At 41.2% G+C, this 22,342-nt stretch overlaps 1 protein-coding gene across 2 annotated transcripts in view; it reads right to left on the reverse strand.

Moving 5' to 3' along the window:
• LOC102682797 (all-trans-retinol 13,14-reductase-like) overlaps positions 1-15,318 on the reverse strand; it is a 99,899-nt gene extending 84,581 nt beyond the window's left edge. For both annotated transcript variants that reach the window (XM_069185833.1, XM_069185832.1), the window contains exon 1: positions 15,239-15,318. The gene's annotated coding sequence lies outside the window, so the exon portion shown is untranslated. The remainder of the gene's footprint in view (positions 1-15,238) is intronic.
• Between the last annotated feature and the right edge of the window lie 7,024 nt (positions 15,319-22,342).

The following is a 22,342-nucleotide window of genomic DNA, read 5'->3' on the forward strand; positions in this document are numbered from 1 at the left end:
TATCTGGACATATGACTTCAAAAGTAATATCTTGGATTAGGGTGATACAATTTTCTGTCCTAGGAAAGCCTGATGTTTACAGTGCATTGTGAATCAATAGAAATTAGTTTCTATAGTACACATTATAACACTCCTCAGACTGCTTTGCCTTAGGATGGCAATGTTAGAAGTTACTCTTCCAGATGATGGACAGTCTGTTTTCAAGATTCTTAATTTATCAAACATGAAGGAGCTTCTGAATAGTTTTATTTGATGTGTTTTATTGTTGGTTTTATCTCATCAGCTGCAATCCTAATGAAATTATGTCAGCACTGCAGTAGAGTAACAAATATCTGACAGTCGATTGATCATTCAAGGAAGAATGTTCCCTTTTTATTTTGCTTTTACTGCAATGTGGTTTTAATTAATTTGGGTGCCTGACGAATGACAAGGCCAATTTCATTAAAAAACTGGATATTACAAGAGCACTAAGCCTGTCAGTAACACTTCAACAGTTGCAACAAATTAACCATCTCATTATTTATTCCCTGTCCTGCTAGATGTTAAATTCTGTGCTGGTCTAAACCGTACTGTCTGTGCGATTCACCAGCAGTGGTTGCTGTTAATTAAATAAGGCATGTCACACTATCCTCACTCTCCACTGCTGCTCAGTCCTGCCCTGACTCTCCCATTCCCCCTGCTTGTACTTCTGCAGCAGGACCAGCTACTCAAAAACATCACCCTGCATCATCGTCCAGTGCCTCCTCAAAGCCCACCTCTTAAACCTGCTGAGCATCTGGCACTGCGGACAACAGAAGAGCAGATCACAAACAGCCTCTGCTAAGCTCTTCTATATGCTCACTCTTCACACCCACTCTTATTCAATTGTAATCCTGCATGTTATTTGCATTTACCTTTGCAATATATTATATTTGCAACCAGATTTACATTTTATCCTGATACGGGTACCTGTATGTTTATAATATTACATCAAGCAGACAAAAACATTATGTAGTATAAATTAAATGCATTTAATATAGTAAGTGCAAGTTGCCTTGAATAAAGGCATTGGTCAACTGATAGTAATAGAGTAGATAGTAATACAGGAGAAGCTAGTTACTCTGAGCTGATACAAGTTAAAGGACTGACCATATTGGAGATATATGTGGTGAAGGCATTCCACATTCCACATAGCAAGCAGTGCAGAGCACATACTGTACAGCTAGTCAAATGTATGGGACTACTGTGTGTTCGGTTTACAAAAACTGCATTAAGGATATATTACCATGCACTGGAAATGTTCAGCATTTGCAATCACAGATCACATCAGACGTCTATCATTCCATCAGAAAAAATTCAGCAGTTGTGAGCAACTAATAATTAGCAGCACATTTACCTTTGTGCTAATTATTCTGTTGGCCAGCTAGAATTAACAATTATAATGACAATTTCTCTTTGCTGGAAAAAATAGTCATGACTGCAGAGATGCGTAGTTCAAAATTCAATTTCATTTGCAATTATGCTACAGTAATTCTAAGTTATGATTTCTGTTGTAACAAAAAGTATGTAGTACATAAAGACCTATAAACTATTTAATACTAGTTTTATTTCAGCTCCATTGTTGAATACTGATAACTACCGTGACACTCTGATATGCCAGTCACCGGTCACCTCATCCTGTTTGGCCTTGTCCACGACGTGAAGAGGAGTTTTATTTTAAGACAACAAGGTGCTTTTACTTACACAGTCCACAATGACAAAAAATAAGCACCTAAAATACTCATTTTGGAGCCCTGTCTAAACCGCCACACTCAGGCAATTACTCTACTTCCAACTGTTCAAATCAAATAGTAAATTAATCCCTTGGAACCTAAACAAAAAAGCTCCAAGGTCTGGATATGCTGCTTATTTCAGCACCATTCCTCCTCATCTAGGTGTGAACTGAGCTGTATTTCATAGCAAATGTTCTTTTTTATTACAGCGGAGCCAGGAAGAAATATGGAACAAAAAAGATGGAACATTTTACACCATTTTATTGACAAATGTTCTGGTATTTGTTTTTCATTTTCGTGTGCAGCCCACAGCAAAGAGCTGTGCTCCTCTGCCCAGGGAGAGGAGGAAGGGAAGGACAGAGCCACTCCTCCAGCCAGCCCTGAGAAGAAGCTCTGTGTCTCGACACTGTAGGCTTCAGCACAGCTCGCGGGGCAGCTGGGGCTCATGTCACTACAAGCCTGCAGGCAGCTGAGAAGCCTCAAGACTCGCGATTCCAGTCCTACCACTGGTGGAGATGCTGGGGATCTCCGGAGGTGGCAATCCCAGCTCTCTGTAGAGGAGAGTCTCAGGTTGTCCAAAATAAACTGCCGCTCACTCCTGAGCCACTTAACTCAAGTCGTCATTCATTTCCCTACATCTCACAAATACAAGGATAATGCATCTTTACAGTACCAAGAGGCACTCAAGCAAAGGCAGCCCACCAAAGAACACAGGTACAAACAAGTACACTCTCCCCCCAGGACCACTGTTTCTAGAAGCCAATTAACCTACCAGTATGTATTTGAACTTTGGAAGGAAACTGAAGCACCTGGAGGAAACCCACGTGACCATGGGGGGAAACATGCAAACTCCACACAGTCAGCACCCCAGGAACTGGGCCCCAGCGGTGTGAGCTACCGAATATTATAAAATACAATTCAAAAATAACAATCCGCACCCAACACAAACTCCCCTGACTCATTCCCCTTTATACCTTGTGTTTTGAACACTCTCTATAACAGAATAAAAATGTTTGTATCTATCTTAGTTAGCTTTAAACCTTTCCTTTGTACTATAATCGACATCATCGTATTGCAATTTAGTGTGTCTTTACTCATGCCCAATTCAGGATAATCATTTTTAAAAGTTTAGAACCATTCAATGAGCTACAGTACATGTCAAATACTCGATTGCTTTTTAGTTTAGTTTCAATGAAGTGATTCAAATGAAGATTTGGCTGGAAAATAAGTTCATTTAAAGTAGGTGCAAATCAGGTCTTCACCATTTTCTATATAACTTCTTCCAACTGTAAAAGGATTAAGATTCTCACAGATTTGTAACTTTTTTCAAAGCGCTTGAATTTCAATTAACTGCTCTGGCAGAACAATAAAGAACTGTGCACGCCTAAATTACTTTTAGATGTGAAACAATTGTTTTAGGACTGGGTAAATTAATCATTTCAGGATGTTCTTAAACAAAAAAAAAATCAAACCAGCTGCATAATCAACAATTATAATGTCTTCAGATTTTTCTAGTGGCGATGGTTAATGTTAGCAAACTCTCTTTTATGCAACTTTCTATAGAATTAGCTTTTTTACTGACATTTCCATAGAAATATAACAACAACTTTGTTTTTTAAAATCTAAAAACTCACTCAACTGCAGATCCAATGTCAGGTGTTTGGTTTATAGCAAATGTAAAAAAATCATATTGTACTCATCCTTGTTTTCATTTACCATGTTAAATGCTGGGTATTTGTATTTCAATATTTCATTTAATTTATGCATTTAATAAAATGGAGTGCAGCAGGGGAAGAGTTATGTAATTTGGCTCGAGAGACTCGAGAGTATTGTTATTCATGAATCTGGGGTCAGGGCCATTTCCCAATATTGGACCTTTGGCACAAGGCAAACATATTTAATTCTCTGGAGCGGATAATAAACATGCTTGAGATTTGATTAACTCTGACAGGCCTAATTTTATTTTAGGCAGCATGCTGGCTGTCTAGAAGCCTAGATATTGACTTGGAAGATGTGAAGTATACAACATTTATTATCAAATCATTTTCTGTCAATCTTGTATTTTATGGATTGTGTGCCTTAAACTAATTTTTCAAAGTGTTTTTCTTCCTTTATTGTTGCACTAAAACAAATATTAATAATTTTTGCATTCTATATGGCTTTGTTCATGGTGAGTCATCTCAAGGTGTTGTACAACTGTACAATATAAAAGTGGGTTTGAGACTGGTATTGAAAAGGCAGTGTAGATGTCAACATTAAGATCTCCTAAAATTGAAATCAGGCACCAGGGATGACAGATAATTCCTCCACCCTTTAGAAAAAATTTGCTTTGGTGGCCTATATAGAAGCACACATGCCAGAAACAAGCTTCACTACTGTGCATTCAAAAGATTTAAAGACTGCTATAGGTAATGGTCTTGGGCTGGAAATTGTACACTGACTTGACATTGCTCTGGATCCAGGTAGAAATGAGGACAACCCCGCTGTCAGAAAAACTTTCAGTTCAAAACAAACTGTTCTGAACATTTGTTATTCTTTTTGAAAATCCAAATTAACCTTAAAATCAAAACAGCATCACTTGAGAAAAAAACACAAAACTCACACAGCAGAAAAAAATTAAGGAAAAATGGGGCAACTGAAAATATCTGCAGGTGAAAAAAAACAGAATGGTGTCCATTTCTGCACGAGTGAAACTCACTGTAGCTGTATGTCTTCCATAAGAGCCATTTCCATGAAAGAATACATCTAAGATTTAAAGGTAGATTTGTAGGTAGATAGGTACTGTACATACATGTTGGCAGCAGTTAAACTGCAAACTAACGATAACAGTACAGGGGGAGTCCAAGCCTATCCCAGCAAGCAACAGACAGAAGGCAGGGTGCACCCTGGACGGAACGCCAGTGCCTCACAGGGCACACACAGACACACTCACACCAAGGCCAGTTTTCCCAGAAGCCAATTAACCTACAAGTATGCTTTTAGACAGTGGGAGCAAATTGGAGCACCTGGAGGAAACCTACACAAATGCAGAAAGGACATACAGACTTCACATAGAGAGCACCACAGGTCTAGAATTGAACCCAGGGCCCCAGCGCTGTGAGGCAACAATGCTGGCCACTGGGCTGCTCCACTTTGAGAAACAGTGCAATCTTAATTTGCTGCGGAGCTTTTCTATTAAGAATTTTGCAAAAGCACCTTTGAAAACCTCCTTTTATTTCAAAGGAGATATGCGTTTTTGAATCCCATTAGTTTCTCTCTCTTTTATTGATTCATAATTTAATAAAGAACACCAAGACATCTAACATTTATTAAAGAAGGAGGCCACACAGTGCAGCATATTATATATGTCCTAGCAAATGTAATAGTGTGAAGGCCAATGAGGTCCCTGTCCTAAGGGCCAGGCAATTACTGAGGAACAGCACTTATTATGGTGAGATTCTATTTCTCTCTTCCTTAGGGGGCGAATCGGGTGGTGACTGATGGACCGCACTTGAAAAACGATTTAAAGAAAAAAAAACCCACAATGAAATCTGACACTGTAGCTAAAAACAAGAACGTCAATACCGCCCTGGGTTCCTTCCTCATGGATAATAACATGGCAGGTTGATTTACAGTTAACCCGCCCCGGCCACAACATTTGCAGGAGAAATGAGCTCAAGGAAAACGCTGCGCGTTTGTGCTGTTTGTCCCCCAAGCTCATTCTAAGTGTGATAGGGTCTCCTCCTGCTGCACCCCAAAGCTCTTGAATTTATCCCCAAGGGTGTCAGAGAGTCACCCAGCCCGAGTGCTTTGAAATCCAGACTCAAAACGTTCTTCTTCAGAAAGCCTTTTTATTTAACTGGTGTCTTCATCTGCCCCTTGCATCTTCTAAAGCATTCTAAACTATTTTTAATCTTCCTCATATTTTTAATCTAACTTTTTCTTACTGTAAAGAGCTTTGAGAAGCTACTTTTAAAGGTTCTATATAAAATAAAGTTTATTGCTGTTATAATCTTAACATTTTTTGTCACACACCTGTAGCAGTATGTTTGTGATTTACCAGGGATAAAAAAATACATAAAATGTCTTTCACTGAGGCATAGCAGGCAAACTGCATGGCAGGAGAATCCTGAAAGCAATACCTGTGTCACGTAATTCGACCAATGCATTAAAGAGAAACATCTCTCTGAAAAGGATGGAACTATTACTTGGCATCAGAGACTATTGCAGCTTCGGTAATAAAACCATTTTCAGCTCACTCAGTGTAGCTCTCAAACTATACAGGCTGGTATTTGTAGCCCTTGTTCATAGAAAGGTCAGGCTTGTCTGTAATATCCCTCTGAGCCCATTAATTCATTTTCTACCCAGGCTGCGGTCCTTAAAAATACTGGAGACATTACCTGTCAGTGACCGGGCTGTTTCCCTTAGGCACTCTGTTGCCAATAGGACCACAAGAGGCCCACATGCATTAAGTAAGGATTGCTGTGACAGTAATTGATCTCTAGAGAAATAGACAAGATAATCACTGTACACAAGTTTACTTTGGTAAACTTCCCTAAAGTTTTTGCAATTTTACCATGTTTCTACCATAGCCCTCCTGTGTTTTACTATGGCATTAACAGGCCTGTAATGAGCTACAGTACACTACACATAACGTGGGAAAACTGATACACTATGATAAATGTTTCCAAGAAAGGGTTGCTATTGTACATGACAGTCCATTGTATTACAGGAGTGTGAAACGGCAGTTAAACAATGATAAAGAGTGAAGCATAGTCTATTATAATTCATACTTTCATAAGGGCTGTTGAGGTAATATTCTGGATGAAACATCATGTTATTCTGTGGCACTTTAGTAACATGAGAACAAAGTGTAGAAAAGCAGAAGAAAATTGGTGTTAAATTAGAATGCACTGTACAGGATAATAGAAACCACAAAGCACATAAACATGTTAGGAGCATGAGCAACAAGACTAGAAAAATCATCTCATTCTCGACCTTTCCAAGTGGCATTTTCAGGGCTCCTAAGAGGACATTTTGTTATCTGGCAGACGAACTTGTTAAAATCTATTTTTGAGCTCTGCTGTATCTCTTCCTTTAGAAGAATCCTTTAGAAGAAGGTTGCAGATGTTTCATATAATAGTCTTCAGTCCTGATAAACTTGACAACCCTTAAGTCCTTCCCTTAGAACATAAACTGTTATCTTGAAAGTTGACTCCAGCTCTGCGATTCTCCTGCCCTTGCAGTAGTATCTCTTCATCTTCTTTTGACAGATCTACATTAGGGGATAATTACACTACAAGGGTCATTAACGTGGGCAACAATTCAGCGCAAGTTGAATAATAAAAGGAAATAAAGCTTTGGTTAGTATTCACATTTTTAGAAACCTCTATCTCTCAGTCACATGTTATCACATCATTTTCAAGAACTTCTTATCCAGTTCAGAGTACTGGTGGTCTGGAGCCTGTCCTGGCAAACAAAGGATGTGAGCTGGGAAACTAGAAATCCCACCCTGGACTATAGAAGTGGAGATATTTTATGCTACCAAAAGTAGTATATCTGGGGATGTATGATCAACCTCTTCATCAGCTTCTGCTGTTCACCAACAATAAAGAAAAACCTGTCCTGTATATTCGTGCACAATATACACCACACAGAGTACAGACAGGGATGTTACAATTTTGCACCTGCCTCATAAGTCATGTGAATCAAACAACTGCAGGTAAATCCTGAACATGGACTGACTGGACAGGATCTGGTAGCTCAGCCTGTGTACTAAGGAGGACCTGCTGCAGATAAATGCAGAGAGCCAGACATCTATACTGCTGGGAGGAGCTGCTGAGCACAAACTGGAGCACCAGTCTGAGTGTGAGGATGGTTATACCTCAGTCCCATAACACTTACAGAACATGTGGAATTTAAGGATGCAGATTCTGCTTTTACAAGAGTGAAAGGTTCTTTCCAGGAGGCCCCACACTCCTCTGCGCACTCCTGTCTTTATCTGTGTTGTGCAGCTCCACAACCCGCTTGCTGCTGTTTGCTCTTAGTGCCCGAAACAAAGTGGACACTTGAGGAGCCTCTCTCAGCCAACACCAGCCCTGAACGCCCCGACAGAAAGACAGAAGTGGACACTTGCGCTGCTATTCTGACAAGTGTCTGCTTAAAATATTTCACCGCCACACACAGTTCCCTCAAAATAAAGAAGGGGAGGAAGAGAGAAGTGGGGAAAAAATACAAAATTGAAAATCCTTATGTGACTTGTCTGTTGAGCCATTCAGTGTTCATTGAAGGAAACAACAGAATGCAGCATACAACTCGAAATGTCCCTTTCAATAATAGAGGATATCTTGGTAGACCACTGGGGCAGAAAACACTTTCCCTTGAATCTCCAAGAGCAACAAATCAAACGGTTTTTAAAACACTGCAGTCATTGTAGAAATTTTGAGTCATTGTACAGTATTTCTATCATTTATATCATATCTCTCTACTTCTATAGGCTGTGATTTCTAACAAAGGAGGACTTAAACAACAGGAGGCTAAGCAGTGTTTCTTGACATGTTCATGTTTTAACCTTTAACTTCACAGAAAGAAATAATAAGACTGTTTTTGTTTTTTACGAACACCAGAGAATAAGAAGCAGCGTTAATATCTCACCTCTCATCATTAGAACAAGGTTTGGAGAGATTTTCTGGCAAAATATGGTAAAATGTTGTTCCTCATATTGTATAACATGAATGACACTGTAAATCTAATGGGAACAATTCCAAGGATGTGTTGAAGGAGGAATCACTTTCTCACCAGCACGGTGTCTGCTCTATTCAGCATATTATATGCCGTGAAATATAACTTCATCAGTTTTCTTTTAACCGAGAAGAATTTTCTATGCGTGATAACCGTGCAAATCGGTTTATAGTTCTGGTTAAAGCAGGAATTAAATCTGTGGAAGCTTCTGGAAGAGTGCTAGATGAAATCTGTCCTGCATTTCTTTGGACTTGAGACCTTCAGATGACCTCACGTGCTCTGCAAATGAGCTTGTTCCTAAACGACGAAAACTCAAAGAGCATATTAAGGCAATGGCAGATGACATCTCTACTGTGTAACTGGAATCAAATATGGCCACGACCATCTGTACTTGCATTTCCATTAAGTACAGTATCTATTTATAACCGATAGCTCATTTTAATGAAACTGCCTTGAAACTCAGAATAACCCTATGTTTGAGGCATCCTACACAGTACAAGCTTAGTATGGTATATCAGGAAACCACCAGAAAGATTTTTCCATCAGGCTGTGGGAGATATCTATCTGTATCCGATCTCGGTAAATTGTACTCAATTTCACTATTCTCTCTGTCACACAGACCACTGAGTATTTTACTGTGCTTATTATTCCACCTTAGTTTCTCTGATGAATGATGACCTTACCTACATCTGAATACTGTAAACAGTTTTGTTTATGTATTCATCATGCCTTGAATATAAATACAATGTACTAGAAAACCAGAAGAAATTGTCTTTTGATCTTGAACATGATGAATTTCCTTCCCCACTCATAATTCATGAGTCCATTAAGCAAATTATATCCTATAAATATCTCTGAAAACAAATTGATGCTAATCTACCTTGGAAGGCACATGTTGACTCTCTGTAATAAAGTATAACAAGGAATTTACTCACTTGCAGCCTACAGGTTTTTAGTGTCAGTACTCAGATGCTGTCCATGTTTTTCAGTTCTGAGGTACAGACTGTCATGCAGTGTGGAATAGCCTTCTGGTATAGCGGTCTTTCTGTGCAACACAAAGCTAAGATGGAGGTGTTAGCCGGTTGTGGGGCAGCTATTTGTGGAGAGTTTTCAAACAACTTTATTGAGATTGTCTGTTAGTATTGCCTCTGATCCCTCATTGTTCCATAGGATGAATATCAGCTCATGCCTTCAAACAGACGTTTAAGGGTCCCTCAGTGTACACTTAAGAAAACAAGGGATTCTGGTATCCCATATTCAGTCCAGGAGTCCCAAATGAGGGAGCAGTGCTTTATGGGTAAGTGTAATCGGTGGGTTATGTGCATAAGTGAGGGGTGATGTATATGGATTAGTGTGACTGAGGGGTGTCCATTTACAGGGTGCTGGTACAGTGTGGATTCCTGGAAGAGTGATGTGAAATCGATATGCATGGGTGGATGTCTGTAATGTCATGTTAGATTTAGAATAGAATGTTTACTTGTAGCGGCAATGGTGGCGCAGTGGTCAGCGTTGCTGCCATGAAGCTCCGGGGTCCTGGGCTGAATTCCAGACCTGGGCTGCTGTCTGGGTGGAGTCTGCATGTTCTCCCCATGTCCACATGGGTTTCCTCCCGCAGTCCAAAGACAGATACTTGGACGTTAACTGGCTTATGGGAAAAAGGGTGGCGTTGAAAAGTGTGTATTGAAAGTCCTTCTTCTGCTGTTTATAAAGAAAGTCCATTAGATGAAGCTGTACAGGGCATTTCTGAGTTTATTTAATATTGGAAGCCTTATGTAGTACAGATAAACTAACCTTTTTTCATTGAGTACTTATCTAATTACTTCAACTAAACACGACTCAAGACCCTGAGGACCCTGAGGAACAGATGCTCTTACCTGAACGAGGGAGAAAGAGGCAGAAGAAGCCAAAATTGATCAACCTCTGCCTGTGGCCGTGACACTGGGGTTTGCTGTATTAAGGGAAATAATCCTGTAGTAACATGGGGATCAGATGGGAGAACTGAACCAATTTCACACCTCTTGAGTTCTTCCTCGCCATGTAAGACTTACTACATCATTACTAGTTCTCCGTTCAGGTTTAGGTTTAAGCTGACTCAGTGGTTCTGAGCCCTTTTTGTAGGAAAAAAACACCTCTAATGCACATTTCTAACATCTTGCACCAAGCCAAGCAGACCTTGGCCACACGGCTCCCTGTCAACAAAGACAGGGAACCTCCCCTCATACCAATATCTGCTGTTACTGATGGTAGAGCTGCCATCTGCCCCGAAGAGTGTTCACTGACAGATGCCAAGTCTGCTATTACTCCCAACATTTCCAACCATGAATGTGAAGGCGTGTGCTGTTCTAAACTTTAAGAGGCCACAGTTAATTAAAAATGCTAATCTTTAGTCTTTTGCACGGTGTTACTGACCTCTTCTGCCTTGTTGGCTCTGTCCAATGCTGGGGAAAGGAGTTTAGCACCACCACTAGGCAAAGGATTGCCACTGCAACCTGCGCACTGGAGGGTTTCTTAGATGCCTTAGATGGGATGCCTCAGACTGCAGGGCCAATATCCAAAACGTAATGTTCCAAAACGTAATAGCAAAGATTTCCAGGCATACAGAAAACAGCCGAACACAGCTTTGTGTTAAGGGATATGAAGATGTACTGTAAGTATGTGTGGAAGCTTAGGGGGCGAAGTCATGCCTATATGGAAGAGTCACCAGGCACCTACAGTAGAACAAGCCCTGTGGGAGCAGTGGGTGCTGGGAAATAGACACCAATGCCCTATATATCCTATCCCCGGCAGTGGGTGATTGGCAGGAGTTAGGGGTATCCTGAACTTTCAGTAAGAGCTCAACTTTTTTTTTTCTAGTACAGAGACACATATAGGAAATCAGACAGACAGTGTCTTTGTTGTAAGAGTGTTTCCTGACCCCTGCACAGAGATGAGTTTCTTGCTGATACAGAGCCAAGCTGTATCTGTTCAGAGGAGGAACAGTATTAGCAGAGTCTTACTGGAAAAGCTGCACAGCTAATCTGTGTCTGCCAGTGCTCTGATAATGGGCAGAAACAAAGCTGTAATTTAGGCCTTTCTTCTCCACAGAGACCTCGAGCTCTTGAGTAGCCCTGCAGGGAGGGATTCTCAGAACTGCCGTACAAAAGTAAAGTGTGTGGAGCAAGAACTGAGAATTTTTTCACTGTTAACAACAGGTTGTCTCTGAAGTCCTGGACAAGCCGTGAGAAATCCCAGTCACACCACATCTATCTGAGGTTTTGTTTTGTTTCCAGATCCCTTTCTGAAATCCTTGCTCGACCTTTAGCAAAAAAGCAACTGAGTAAAACTGCCTTATAAATCTTTTCAACACATCAGTAAAAACAGAGACTGAAGACTGCTATTTAATATTCCGAGGAGTAAAGTACAAAAACTATGGAAGTCATGCTGGAAATATTTTGGTTTGGTTTCCTATGGAAATTAAAATATAGACCAAAGACCAAAGGAATTCAATACTAGTACAGTTTCTTACAGGAATAAGACAATATTCTACAATTCATCAAGACTAGCTAGAATTACACAATATACAATGGTCTATATGCTAGTACTTTCAACTGTTACTTTCAATTGTCTTCTATATATTAATATTCCTGTAGGACGTGTATCTACATTGTATGGAATTTTCAAATGTACTTTTTCATGGCTCAAACCCATGAACTGTTTGGCTCTGAAATACTGCCTGACGTGGGCTGTCTACTCACGTCACTAACCAGCTCATTTTAATTGTCAGCTTTTTTTGAACAAGGTGCGTTAATAATAACACATTAGCATGTGCAATGGGTGTACTAATATATACGTCTTGAGTTACGAATGTTGCTGCCTTTTTTAAGGAAGTCTGAAGTCCCCTTATTCCGCACATCACAGGTTGCACTCTGTGCTGTCTCTAGCAGCCAGCTGTGACTAACCAGGGGGAGGGCATCCCTGACTCAGGCAGGCTGTCTTTGACGCGCCGAGTGGTGTGCCCTGCTGTGCCAGCACGCCTGCTGCGGAAGCTGCCAGGGCCCATTGACTCTTGCGATCCTCGGACCGCGGCGCTTGCCCGCTGGGGGCAGAGAAGAGTTCACTGGCATGGGGGCGCAGTGGTGAACCGCCAGGCAGTACCCAGCAGCCCATTCGTCCGCACGCTGGCAAGCAGGATATTCCCATTTTTACAGATGGATTTAACAATAAGAACAGCCACAAGGAACCCGCTTTCTAGTGCTAGAAGTTAAAATACCGTGTTACAGTGTCTCAAAAGGAGGAACAAGACTTAGAAACTACACAAAGTTCAATATTGCTGGTTCACACAGTCTCACATTGCACTGTTTAATACTCAACAGTGAATTAATAAAATCGTTTTCAGGATTTCCTGCTTGCTTGTAAGGATTTTTGGTTATAAGGTCCAGTTACTGTACCATTTAATTTCACATTTACATGCAGATCATGATTATATTAGACTTGTTTGGGGGTGAGGGGAGGTGAGGGTTAGGCACAATGAGATTAGTTATGCTCAGTGCTCTGCTGCATGCTGTTTGGTGATTCTTGAGCTTTTGGTTTTATCAGTGAAAATCCAGAAAAGTTAAAAATCAGCCCTGGATCAAAAACCCCAATCTCTTAACAGAGATTACTGCCAGGTTTAAGGAAATCACAACCTGGAAAATTAAAATGTGGAATATGAAAGTGCACATATAAATAAACCTGAATAAGGTAGGAAAGACAGGCATGCCTTTAATACAACGTATCTAAAACCAATCCACATTTTCAGTTACACTTTGTGATTCTAGTCATTGCTGTGTGACGACTAAAAAGCCAACATTCCACTGAAATGCCCTAGGAGTGATAATTGTTAATTGCTCTTCTCGTGTCAGAGGAAAGCTAGAGAGGAGAACAGAAAAGAAAAGAATCCCCCAGAAAATGAAAACTGACACAGTTTGTCTATCAAACTGTCGTTCTGTAAATGTTTCAGGACAGGACAATGAAATTACAGTGATACCGCACACGCAGAGCATCACAGACATATAATGGATGCATATTTTTAAAAAAGTTAATTTTGGATATTGGTTATCTGCTCGTTAATTGATTATTCAGAAATGACTATGATAATCATGAGCAACTTGCATAAGAATTTAATCACCTCCTAAGTGAAAGAGGATTTGGACACAGGTACTGAGGTAACTGTTACAAGCTACACCTGGCAAAAATCAGCAGAGTTACTTTTATATTTTTCAAACATTCTTTGCTTATCAACAAAACAATACCTTTCTGCTATTGGTATGATAGAGGCTCTAACTTAATCAGAGCACTGTCTGGTTCACTGCTGGCAATTACTAACCTGGCAAAACATTACAGCCAAAAAGTCCATCAATTATAGGCCAAAATCAGAGAGCCCGCGATTTGGAACACCTCCAGGATGAAAAAATCATTCAAAGTGTCTAGTTTGATTAATGTGATTGATGGCAACATGATTGCAGGTCTCAAGAAACCTCACCTGCTGCCTTTCCTGTTGGCTCATCCTACCATGACAACAGTCCAGCAGGACAAGTCTTTGAGAGGATGGGTGTGGCGAATTTTAAATGGTACAAAACATAGAAGGCTATAGTCTAAACCAGGGGTCTCCACACCTGGAACTGAACAGACTCAGACCAGCAGGTTTCATAGGCAGTCTTTAAAACAATTTCAAAAAGTCTGGAAGAATTATTTATGATCAACTAAACTAGAGATATGTTCAAGTAAGCGATTTAGAGATCATTTGGAACAAATCAGAGTATATTTCATTCCTCAAGGACTAGTGCTCATTTCATTGAAACATTAAATGCTTAAACAAGTGTTCCTAATCTTTAAATAAGAGGTGATTTAGGGTGACCTAATTCAGAGACCCCTGGACTAGAACATTCATTTAATAGCATGAAATACTGAGTACCAACCTCTTAATGTAAGAAAATGTGTAGCATCCGTAGCTGAATGGCATGGAAATTAAATCTATTAATTCATCATGCAATATTCATTATTTTAAAATACTAGAGACTTAAATTATTGAACTAGAATGGCTCAGAATTGGCTGTGTATCTCTAATTAAGATCATTTCACTCTCGGAATTCTATCAAATGACAATCAAAGGAAAATCAGTTTATGCGTGGATTAACAAGATCTGTTGCGAAACCTCATTGCCTCCAAATGTTTGATGGACTCAGTAAGCATAAAACAGTAAATGCTCTAAAAATATTGCACATAAACCCTTGCTTCAGTGAAAAAAAAAGCTTGTGTATTTTCCCCCCACATTCTATCAATGTTCCCTTCGGAGTATAGCAGATGCACTTGTCTTAATTGTTATTTTATACATATTTTTAAGAGTTCCGAAGTTATTGGTTTTGCAAGTTGACCTATCTGATGAATATCCCAGTTCGTTCTCCGACCTTGTCCGTCGGAGTACAGTACGTCTGGATAGCTGTGATTCGTGTGTGCTCGCATCTCAATTAGGTCTGTGAAGAAATTCTGTGAACTATAATTGCTCTTACAGGAAGACTGGGAAAATTCATTCAAACTGCAGGAATGTCCCCCCCTTCTCCCTCCGTTGGAGTCGTCTCCTGCCGCTGCTCAGAGCTCTAACATTGATACAGCGATTACGTGCATATTTTATGGAGTGAGGAAGTTGGGACGTCCTTTGTTGTTTTAAAGACTGTCCTACAGCTGCATCTCAAGCAGAATCAACAAGCTTTTTCCATGCATCGCATTTAAACCGAAATGACGGCACAAACCTTCAATGCGAAGCGACCTTCCTCTTGTTTTCTTAAGAATGTGTAACGTGAAAGTATCAGCAGGGCGCCGACACAGAGCTCAGCGGAAATCTCGGAAGTGACAAAAGCGCCTCCTACCGGCCAGGGTAAGGGAGCGCAGCAGCTCCTGGCGCTTGAAACGGCCTGCCTTCCAGTTTGTTTGCGCACTTCAGATGAGAGAATAATGTACAATATCAAACACAAACACACTTACCTCTGGGCAGATAAAAGACAACGGCCTTTTCATCTCAGATACACGGGCTGTTAGGCATTTCCAATTAACCAGCGGACGTCACAGAAGTAATTTTATATTACAAATATAAGCGGGAGAAACATTAAGGGACATTGTTTTCCCCCTCCAAATCTAATATATGCATCTAATTAGAAAAAAAAACCACTACGTTAATAGTTATGGACTGGAAACATTTAGCAGAAAACAGGAGAAGGAAAGTAATCCGTGCTGAACGCGCCCAAGGGGATCTTTCGTTTTCCCTGGGATATTATTCCCATATGTTCTGTATGTCAACACAGATTTCGTTTTTGCATGACTTCAGATTTGTTTGGTTTGTACTGGGTCTTCTAGGGTTCACTGAGCAATGAATTCAAAGAATGGCAGAATATGTGTCTGAATGAGGAAAATCGCATTTTAGCGTCCTGGAGGCATCGGTGATCCTCATTACGTTCATTGTTATGTTACAGAAAACTAAAGTAATATTTTCCATGTCAACCTAATTTTTGTTTAGGTCAGAAAGCCAATATATTTTTGGCCTGTCATTTTGCAATTTCTTCCGTTCGACACTCAAAAGCTTGGATAATTTCCACAATATTTTAATAGTTTGTTAAAAGATTTTAATTGGCTATTATGCAAAACCTTAATACTTCTGATCCGCTGAAAATATATGTACTGTACCAACTCTGGATGGTTTGATCTGTGCTAAAATGCATCTCTCCCGCAGTAGATGGACTACTGGACTGAACCCAGGGTCCCAGAACTGCAGGGCAGGAATACTCACCACTGTGCCGACCCACTGGAATCACTTTGTACACATTAACTGAGTCATAATAATCCCGTGTATTGATGGCTCAATGTGCTCTGGAATACTGTATTTCCCACATCAGTACCATGGTTTTGCGGCTTTCTGGGGGAACTGAAGGACCTCTGCAAAGACTGCTTGAAACCTCTCATCCCTTCATGTCCCCAGATAAGGAAAGGGACAAGAATATGAGCATTTTAAAAACACAAGGCCAGTGACAAGCAAGGACATTTTCATTTATTACACCCACTGTCCTGCAGTGGGTTCTCTCCATCACTAATTGGCCTTCGGTTATTCAGTCATCCCTCTCCCTGTAGGATCCAGAAGCGCCTCTGAATCATCAACCTGGCAGTGCTGCCCACACGCCGGTCCCCTTCCCTCTCAGACCACTGTGCTCGCTCTGATTCTTCGGTGGCCGTTACTCCGGGGGGTCGGAGCTGGCCGGCTCCCGGGGCTCAGCTCAGACAGCCCCCGCTCACCATGGCCTGCCTGTGGGCCCAGGCCTCCTCCTGCCACTGGCTCGGCTCTCCCCGTCCTCACGGCCTCCTCACACCCCTGAGCCCAGCCGCCTCTGGCCAGCCCTCTCCTGGAGCTCGTCTTGGACGGCCTCTGCCAGACCTCTATTCAGCTTCTCTCCCACCGTTCGCTCTCATTTCTGCCTCCTGCCTCTGGAGGCATTTCCCGGCAGAGCCCATCCAGGTCCTGTTTTGCAGCTCGGCGCTTTGCCTGGGCTGTCCAGAGGCTGCGGGACGCTGAGAGCTGACCTACAGGTCTCGTCTTCGGGCCCCACCTGGGCAGCTGGGTCTCTCGGCTCCTGGAGCCCTCCAGAAGGACCACCCCAATGAGCAGTATCCTGTCCGGTTAACATCGGTGCCGCACAAATCAGAAGTTAATAAACTCCCTGTAAGATTAGTCTGATCCACCAGTGTGCTCTCTGTGCCCTGTACAGAACAGCCTTCTCTAGGTATCTGTTTTTAGAGCAGAGTAGTTACTGTACTAACTGGTTGGATTTGGTTTAAAACCAACAAATTCTCAAAACATCTTGTTCAGCTGGTGCTGTGACAGTGAGCCAGGGCCAAATGAGAGGGTTGTGTCAGGAAGAAGATAAAGCAAATATGGCAAAAAAAAATAATCGAACATCCCTACCTTGGAACGAAAAAAGTCTTCTCAAACAGAAGGCACACAGCGTTACCTGAAATGCCAAAATGCTAATGCCAACATTTACCAGTCATTGTGATGCACCACTGTTCAAACAAACATCGGGGAATAATCTCAAAGAGCCACTGCTCAGTTTCAAAAAACGTATTTTTCTGTTCAAATAGAGATTTAAAAGAGCTCAGTTAATCATAAATGGTTGTTTGAGGATAAAGTACCCTGATATATGGATGATTGCCTTTTAAAATAAGAATTTTGGTTATTGCATTTCCCATAATGCACAATGTACCAGATAACGTATGCACATCCTCTACAAAACAAGGAGTGAGTGGCCGGATCTTGAGTCTATCAACTGTAACGTAACCAGCCTGCGAGCTCCTGTTCAGGACATTACAGGAGCAGGACACTCCTGTTAGATCAATGCCATCATACTTATAACATCATCAGGCAGGCGATGCAGCAATGCGCAGGAATGGGTGTGGAAATGAAGGGATTTGATCCCGAAGCCTCCGCAGAGTACTTCTGTTGCACCTTTGACCAAGGCACCTTGCGGAAACGCACTCTATAAATGGGTATAAATGCAAGTTGCTTTAGACACAGTCAGATCAGTCATGTGGACTTTCCTTGATACCTTCCTGATGCAAACCTGCCAGAGACCCATAACTGGTCTTCAAGGTGAATTTGTTGACGTGCAGCTCTGGGGCACAGGGGACATGAACTGATCTCCAGCTCCCACTGAATCTTCTTTCCAGGGCATATCAAATGAGCAAAGCTGTTTAAACGTCTTGACATTCTTAATCCAGAATAAATAGGTATAACGAAAAAAAATGTAAGGAACTCAGATGAGCACAAGTATAAACAGTCTTGCTCCTTTCAGTAAAAAGTACCCTGAGAAAGCTTAATTCTTTTCAGGTAGTACTCCATCACTGCTGAAAAAGCTTCTCAAATTGCTGGGCTGCCATAATAGTGTTTTGTGTTCCTTCTGTTATGTTTTCTCTTTCCTCCCAGTGTAGGTGTCTTCAGAGAGGAGAGCCTGATGCTGGAGTGTCACAGCCACTCCATTTGCGGTATAATGAGTTTGAAAGGTGGCAGCACAGAACCCAATCTATCTACTTCTTCCCGGATTGCTGCAGGAAAAAGTGAAAATGCATATTCAGGAAAGCCTCAGGCTTCCCCTTCGATTAAAGAGCCCATTTTCTCTCCCTTTAGCTGCACAAAGCATCTTCGGCCCTGCTTGTGTCAAACACAGACCCAGTAATGCATGGCCTTCAGCTGCTTCTGCTCTCTTTTCACAGGTCACCAGTTCCTGAAGGAGCCCTGCTGACCCCCATCATCCAAAAGGCAGCCTTGCCCAAGACGTAATGCATCGAGTTATAGCTGCTGAGACAAGTCTTGTTCAAAAAACGCCTTTGCCATTCAAATCATTCATGGATCTTTTCCTTAGTTGAGGCAGATGAAAAACACCAGTGACACATAAGATGTCTAGTCTGACACACCTCTGTCAGACTAGACTACTGCTCAGACCCAGATCTTGTAATTCAAGTGAAGAGTCATTTGTGAACACTGGACATTTGGAGTTCCTGTGAAGAGATAGATAATGTAAAAGCCAAAGGCTTAGGGAAAAGCAAAGAACATAGACTAGACAGCCGTAGCAGTCAGACTGGAGCACTGCTGGTGTGGTGCCCATGTAAAAGAACAGTGCCAATTCTGCAAGCATTCAAGACCAGGAAGTCTGACTTCTATTCCAGCCAAGGTTATGGAAAGTATTAGAAAAATGTGCATGAATTATATGCATTTACTGAACTTTGAACGTACTTGATATATACATATCAATACAAGTATTCCTCGGAACAATCTGTCACACTTGAAGTGCATAAAAAATGAAAGGAATGTATTAGGTTTAATTCAGATCTTTGAAATAGCTCAATTCCAGCTCAGTGAACACATTGTACAAATGCAAATTACTTCTGAAATTCTCTGTGTGTTTTGTCCGTGCTTGAACTCACAGTGTCAAAGATGCATGCTGTTCGTTTAAATGGTCCTTCCTTCCCAGCCGAGTTGCCTTGAACAGCAAGAAGCCACTCAATGAGGATGTCACTCTAGAACAGCTTAATTATTCAAGACTGGTAATTTGCTTTAGCTGACAGACTGCGATGGAGACAGCAACATTTACTGAAAGTTAAATTTCATCCTCGCCAGCAACAGATGAAGCCGTTGAAGCTGCTATTTCAGAATTTCTGGTGTCAAGGAGCACCCAGACTAGATAATGTGCCCTTCAGCATTCCTCCCTTCAGCCTTTAGAGTCAAAACGCATTTCTCTTTTGTACACACAGAGCTCAAACAACACCAAGCACAAAAAGGGGAAGGCACAAACATAGCAGTACTGCCTGTCTTGAAGACATGCCACCTGGTGAGGGCTAATTATCTACATTGTGGGCTTGGGGAAAGTCAACAAATCGCACTGCATTCTGGGATCAATTGGTGAAGTGTTTCAGTACTTTGCCCAGTTAGACTGCACTAGGGAAGAGAATTTTTGGGGGCACATTACTTACTTTAAGTAATGCAGAGATAAATTTCTAGAATGCGTTGGCAGATATGCCTCCATAAATCCAAACCCTGATTAACAGCTGTGAAATGTCAGAAATTGAAACTTTGTAAAGACGGGTGACCTATCTAAAGCACAGATTTCATCGACTTCAGAAAACATGAATCTGCTGCATCATTTAATTTTTTGAAAGTATAAAACCTTTGTTAAATCTTAGTAATGTGGGCGATAAATCTTTTTTTTTTCAAAATGACCTCAAATTCACCTGCTGTGTACAAGTTCGTAGCGTAACTGTAAAAATGGAATTAAGAAAAATTTTAATTTGTAATGTGGACATGCCTACTTTTCCTAAGCTTTCAACAATCAGTGTGAACCTGTTTATCACATTTACCATTAAAATCAAGATGAAGAAAAAAAACTTCCAGGATGCTGTGAAGAACTGGTGTCTCTAGACAGCTGGAACTGCTATTTGATATTCCCTGAACGTGGCTGTAAATGTCAAACCGGGAAATAATGGATTTCATGCAGAGGCCTCTCAGCTGACACTGTCCACAGAGCCTGTGTGATAGTCTTTTCATTACAGGGAAACTCACAGAGGCTTCTCAAACACATCCATGTATGGAGGCGTGAGGAGACACGAACACCTTGGCTTCAATATAAAGATGTTTAAGAGTGGAAGTACAGTTACAAAAGTTAGGAAATGGCATTAAGACTCTTCCAAAAGTCATTAAGGATAAAATCTTTTAGGTATAATAAATATTGGCACTATTGACTATTATACCTATTGACTGGAAAATTGCTAAAACAAATGTAGCATGTGTCCCTAATAAATATGCTTATGTAGGGGGTCTCAACATATAAGATGGTTCATTCATTAGTGAATCCTCCAGCATTCTTCCTGTCAACCTCAGAATAAAAGTGTCAGTGTATTTTCCTCAAACACACAGAGCTAAAAAAATACAATTTCTGTGTCCTGTTCCAGATCTGGGGTGATATGGTGCTATAGTGCCATGTGTGTGGACTCTGCATGTTCTCCTTGTGTTTGCATTGGTCTCCTCTGGGTGCTCCGGTTTCCTCTCACAGTCCGAAGACTAGAAAATGAGTGGATTGTCTTTATGGAAGGAGGATAAAGTACTGGAGGATGTCATGGATTTGGAATAGGCTGGTGGAATAGGCTTCATTTGATACAGGTTTATGAACAAACAAGTAATTGACATATAATGTGCAAAATGGTATATTTAGAATACCCTTCCTCAACTGCTAATGAATTTGAATCCCAGGCAGAGAAGATTACAAGACATGATTCAAGCTGCTTTTTGCAAGGCTTTGACAATCAACCCAGGGGACGTGAGGATGGGTGAGTCCAAGGTCACAAGAGGAGACAATATGGAAGCACGTTTAAAACTGAGAACAAGGGGCACTTTTGCCCAAAGGATTGTGGGAGTTTGGAATACTGATATTGTTTCCACATGATAGAATCCAGCACCATGGCTTCTTTCAGCATGTAAATGTTTGTACAAAATCCTCTGATCCGTTTGCTGCTAGAGATTAAATGACAAATGACAAAAGCTGCATACAAGAGAATGCTCCTAAAACTGCTATTTGTCATCCTACTCAATCCTAGCATCTCTACCCCCCTGCATGCCCCAGAATCCCTTTTTCATGCATTTGTCTTCTCCCGGGGCTTAAGGAGATGGGTTATGAGGAGCGATTCAAGGACCCTGATCTGTTCAGTCTCACTAAAAGACATCTGAGAGGAGAGCTGATGGAGGCCTTCAAACTCTTGAGCAGTATCTGCAGTCTCAGTCACTTCAGAAGCCTGCATGTTCCCAGGGAAAAAAACACACAAATACACAGAGGCGCAGAACTGACCTAAAGAGATTGTGGTGCTTATTAAATGCTGCAATGTTGTAAATCAAGTTCCTGCACCGTCTGCAGATTATCCAATCTGCTTACAAGTGTTGCAGGTACTACATTATTTGCTGTTAGACTGACCTTGGCCCCTTCAGAAATTGAAGAACAGTCCCTGGGAGCGCCAAAAGCACGGTCAGACGCTTACAGCAATCGTCGTCTTTTGTTCCACTGCATCTGGAAGTTCGCCAGGCTCCAGGTTCGGCCTTTCAAGATGCAATTGATTTCTAAGTGAGAACACATTGTTTTTCAGCCTGCTTCTCCACTGGTTCACAGGGTTCTTCAAGGACACCAGAGCACACTGGTTTTTAAACAGGAGTTTTGAAAACACTCAGAGGGAGGGTTGGAATGATCCTAACGGCATCTCATTGCACAATTGAAGTTGTTCTTTTTACAAAGCTCGCTGAAAAAAACAATCAACGACATCCAGATTTTCGAGGT

Source organism: Lepisosteus oculatus, chromosome 28 (assembly GCF_040954835.1).
Source record: "Lepisosteus oculatus isolate fLepOcu1 chromosome 28, fLepOcu1.hap2, whole genome shotgun sequence".
Taxonomy (NCBI): Eukaryota; Metazoa; Chordata; class Actinopteri; order Semionotiformes; family Lepisosteidae; genus Lepisosteus; species Lepisosteus oculatus.